Source organism: Prionailurus viverrinus, unplaced genomic scaffold, assembly GCF_022837055.1.
Source record: "Prionailurus viverrinus isolate Anna unplaced genomic scaffold, UM_Priviv_1.0 scaffold_49, whole genome shotgun sequence".
NCBI classification, from domain to species: Eukaryota; Metazoa; Chordata; class Mammalia; order Carnivora; family Felidae; genus Prionailurus; species Prionailurus viverrinus.
Genome location: NW_025927612.1, coordinates 1,678,090 through 1,683,612, shown reverse-complemented (window position 1 = coordinate 1,683,612; position 5,523 = coordinate 1,678,090).

Here is a 5,523-nt window from a genome sequence, read left to right as displayed (position 1 = left end):
GTGGAGGGTGGCTTGGATTAATGGACTCCAAGGTGGTGAAGGAAGGACAGCCTGGGTGGGGGAATCCCCCCAGGAGTGTAGGGTGGAGGAGGCCTGGGTGAGGGGTTGGGGAAAAAGTCTAAAAAAGAGTGAGTAAAAGTAGATTTAATAAACCTGTGGGTCTCCAGGGGCCAAATTTGTCCTACCAGCCGCCCTCAGACCACGACCCCTCTGACCTATCATCGGACGAGTTCCCTGAGACACAGCTTATGAGGGTGGGGACTATCCCCAATGCCTAGTCAAGCATGGTGGCTGGATGATTCTGGAGACACGCCAGACAGGGTATCCTTGGTGGGCCAGGTGCTTTCCTGCTCCTCGTGTGTTAGCTGCAACCATGCAAAGGCAGTTTGCTAGAGAGTACCACGTCTCCTCTCCCAACAAGTCATCAGCTAAAATATGCTAATCATGGTCAGTGGGAAAACAGGGGGGCAGGCCCAGCCACTTGCCCTGAACCACACCTGGGAAGAGAGCACCTCAGGAGAAGAATTATGTAGGTGGCAATGTCTCAAAAGTTGTCCTTTGGAGAAAATCCCAGACCTATTTCTCGACACGTCTCTGGCCTCAGCCACCTTCCCTCCATTATCTGCCTTCTGATGCTTGGGAGAGCTGAGAAATATTCCTTGGTGCCTTCAGGACCCAAAAAGCCCAAGCACAACAGAGGGAAGAAACTTGTGATGAGCAGGACAAGGGAGTTTGAATTGGTGGCCCGAGAAGATAGCAACCCAAATAAATAGCCAGCCCCAAAGCTCCAAGTAAACAGGCCACCTTCCTCTTTCCCTTCCCCATCCATATCACCAACACATAGGTTTTAATATGCTCCTTCTGTCCTTTGAAGTTGTCATTTGAATGTCAAATGGGGGTCATTGTAATAGGACCAAATGCTTAATATGTGCCAGGTACTATGTTTGGCTGATTCCCCAGAGTGGGGTTGGGAAGAAATAGGGGCTAGGAAGGAGGGGGACTGGAGCAACTTTACACTAACTCCTTCAAGGTTTGGCTGCTCCTGATTTCTGCTGCTTCCTCAAAATGGGCTTGGGCTTTCTCAGAGACCCTTGGTCTCCCTGGGTGACCTAAGATCAGGCTAGGTCTTGACTAGCTTGACCTAATAAAGAGATTAGGTTTTTACTTCTCATCTATTCCTTGCCTCACTCTAGCCTCTACAGACAGAGACAGAGACACAGACACACAGACACACACACACACACACACACACAAAATACACACAATCAGCCACAAATCTGTGTTTTAGCTTCTAGCAAGCAGGCCAGGGAATCTCACCACTCCATGCATCATGGAAGATACAACAATGAGGATCCCAAGACCAAGACCTCTCAAGTTCTAGTAAACTCATGGCTTTTGGCTATGGCGTAGGGAAGCATCCTGCCCAGAGTACCCCCACCCTCAGGTGAGTCTAGAGGTTTGGTTTATGGGGAGGGGGATGCATAGGGAAAACTTCTGGCTTTGTCACTTCCAGGACCTCAGCCTGGTCCCAACCTTGCTGCCCACCCAGACAGGTCTCACATAGGAGACAGCATAGACAGGGTTGCCAGAAGCCATTGTTCCTGGGAAGGCAGGCTGGAGGGAAGGGTGGAGCTGCTGGACAGAGCAGGGCAACTTGCCCACAGAGGGTGGTGCTGCCTCATGATAGACCCCACTAGCATCTTCCCATCTCTCTCCTGAGCTTGGGATCTGGATTTTGTGTTCTATTTCAGGTTATCAAGGGCCAATTCTCTATCCACTGCAATAGGAAAGGAAGCAGCCACTACCTGGAGCATGTTGCTGCCCTCAAGTAATGCTCTCTAGTTTAGGCAGCAGGGTCTGTGCCCAGCTTAAATGGACTTAAATCTCCCTTCCCACCTCCATGGAGGGTACCTCTCTCCCATTGAAGGTCCCATTCCAGTCTAGCCACTGGCCTTTGACACATGGTGTAGGTGCCAGGGAGGTGGGGGTGGCATAAGGAGAGAAATGAGGTGAGAATATACTAACAACTTCTGTCTCCCCTGTCTCCTGGACTAGTGTCCTGTACTTAAGAGGGAACTTGATAACCTTAAACATCATCTTGGTATGACCAACCTCTGGCTGGGTCAGAGAGGACCAGAGGATCTTAGTGCACAATGTGGGGTTGGTATGGGGCTGTGGTGTAGGCAGCCACCAAGGGATCAACATTCCTGTGGGAAGGAGACTCTGGCAGGCCTAGCCCTGGGATCTTCTGTGCATTTACATCTCTCTCTCTCATCAATCTATCTCCATGTAGAAATATACTGTTTGAAGCACACGTCCACTTTGCCAACAAGTCCTAGAGATTTTATTTTAGTTCATTTGGAGATACTACATTTATTTTCTCTTTATTGCTTTGGAGTGAGTGTACTTGTTTTCATTGGTTCTGAATGGTTCTGATACACAGCAAAGTTTGAGAACTCATACATTGTGTTCCTCTTTAGAAAAAATGTCTACTGGGGGGAGAGTCAAGATGGCAGAGAAGTAGGGAAACTGGAATTTCCCTCATCCCTCAAACACAGCAGTACTGAGGTCAGAACACTTGGAATTCCAGGAATCCAGGCCACAGAGTGACAGATACATCTCCACAGGTAGACGGAGACAGCTTGGTGGGACAGAGGTGTGTGTTTGCAAATTAGGAGAGATAAAACAGGTGGCATAGGCTCGGAGGGGAGAGAACCCCTTTGGTGGAGAGAGAAAAGAAAGAGAAAGAGAGGCTGTGGAAGTGTGGGATTGTATTTGGACAAGAGAAAAAACCTTTCTGGACCACAGACAGGGGAATGAAAAATACAGAGAGTGCCAGTTTCTACATTGCAAACTAAGATCAGAGTTTACAGGGTTGTGTGACTTTCTCCAACCAGAGCCAGTGGTGTTCATGTGCCTGGTGGGGAGGGAGACGACCTGGGGTGTGGTAGTGATCTCAGGGGTGCACTGGGAGAGAGCAGTCCCCTCCCTCAAGTACTGTGGGAAGAGGGTTTATTGCCCCCCCAAAAAACAAAAGACCCTGAAGTCGCCAGCCAGAGGCCCTTTGTCAATTGGTGTTACCCCAGAACTGGGTCTATGCGGTGTGGGATCCTGTAAGACATCAGGTTTTTAATCACAGCTGAGTGCCTAGGAGGCACGGGAGACTGTGGAGCAAGACAAGCCACCCACCCACGCTGCTCTGTGAGAGCCGTGTGGCTTGGGACACTTGATCCGTAGAGGAGAGATCAGGGTGTCGCCATTTTTCTCCCCATCACCAGCACAGTGGGGCTTCAGGGAACAGGACAACGGCACCTGGTGGAGGTGGGACCTGCTTACCCCAAACCTGCCCCTCCGTGCCTGGCAACTGCTTATCTACTGGAGCAGGATTGACACTGACCAAGCCAGATGGCCTCTCCTCCAGACCAGCACAGCCACTGGTCCCAGGAACCAACAGACAACTGTCCTGTGGTTTTGTATTTTCTGATTTGGGTTTTGGTCAATTCTTATCATATATATATATATATATATATATATATATATATATATATATATAATTTCTTCTTCTTCTTCTTCTTCTTCTTCTTCTTCTTCTCTTTCTTTCTTTCTTCTCTTTCTCTGTTACGGTTGTTTGTTAAATCGGGCATTTTTACTCTACTCTTTTTACACATTTTCTGTATCTCCTTCTTTATTTTCCCCTCTGTCTCTCTGGATTAAGCCTTATAGTTTCTTTGATTCTCTGGTCTTTATCTTCCACCTCTGTCATCTCTCTCTTTGTATGGGATAAAGCTTCTTCCACCTCCTTCCTTTTCCCTTTTTCCAGGGTTATTTCAATGAACGAATCAAAGCACACCTGGTAGAAGGTCCAAACCACCACTATGAGCAGTGAGGTAAAGCAATCACAGATGCAACAACAAAGTGAACGCAACACACTCCAAGAACACTTCCTGAAGGGCCAGGCATTGCATAGTGTATGACCCCTTTTAAATATAGTAGTATTTGTAGGTGCAGGACACATAACCAGCTATTAAAACACATAAGGGACAGAAAACTAGCCAAAATGACAAAATGGAAGTATTCTCCTCAAAAGAAATTCTAAGAATAAATGACAGCAAGAGAATTGCTCAAAACAGATACAAATATATCTGAACATGATTTTAGAATAATAGTTATAAGACTAATAGCTGGGTTTGAAAACAGCATAAAAGACATCAGAGGATCTATTGCTGCAGAGATCAAGGACCTAAGATCAAGGACCTTAAGTCACAACGAATTAAGAAATGCTGTAGATGAGATGTAAAACAAACTAGATGCAATGACAGCAAGGATGAAAGAAGCAGAAGGGAGAATAGGTGAAACAGAAGATAAAATTATGGAAAACAATGAAGCTGAGAAAAAGAGGGATAGGAAATTACTAGACCACTAGGGGAGAATTAGAGACCTAAGTGATTCAATGAAACATAATAATATACATATCATAGGAGTTCCAGAAGAAGAACAGAGAGAGAAAGGGGCAGGAAGTTTATTTGAACAAATTATAGCTGAGAACTTCCCTAATCTGGGAAAGGAAGCAGACATCCAATTCCAGGAGGCACAGAGAACTGCCTTCAAAATCAACAAAAACAGGTCAACACCACAACATATCATAGTGAAACTGGGAAAATACAAAGATAAAGAGAGAATTCTGAAAGCAGCTAGGGACAAACAGGCCTCAACCTACAAGGGTGGACACATAAGGGTAGTAGCAGACCTGTCCACTGAAACTTGGAAGGCCAGAAGGGAGTGACAGGAAATATTCAATGTGCTGAATAGGAAAAATATGCAGCCGAGAATCTTTATCCAGCAAGTCTGTCATTCAGAATAGAAGGAGACATAAAAGTCTTCCCAAACAAACAAAAACTGAAGGAATTCATCACCACTAAAGTAGCCCTACAGGAAATCCTAAGGGGGGGCTCTGTGAATGGAAAGCAGTAAAGACTACAAAGGACCAGAGACATCGCTACAAGCACAAAACCTACAGATAACATAATGGCATTAAATCTACATCTTTCAATAATCACTCTCCATGTAAATGGATTAAATACGCCCCAATAAAAAGACACAGGGTATCAGTATGGATAAAAAAAACCAAGATCCATCTATAAACAAGTCCATCTATAAGAGACCCATTTTAGACCTGAGGACTCCTGCAGATTGAAAGCGAGGGGTTGGAGAACCATCTATCATGCTACTGGATGTCAAAAGAAAGCTGGAGTAGCCATACTTATATCAGACAAAGTAGATTTTAAACCAAAGACTGTAACAAGAAATGAAGAAGGGCGTTACATCATAATTAATGGGTCTATCAATTAAGAAGAGCTAACAATTGTAAATGTCTATGCCCCTAACTTAAAACACCCAAGTATATAAATCAATTAATCACAAACATAAATAAATGTATAGATAACAATATCGTGACTGTAGGGGGCTTTAATACTCCACTTACAACAATGGACAGATCATCCAGGCATAAAATCAATAAGGAAA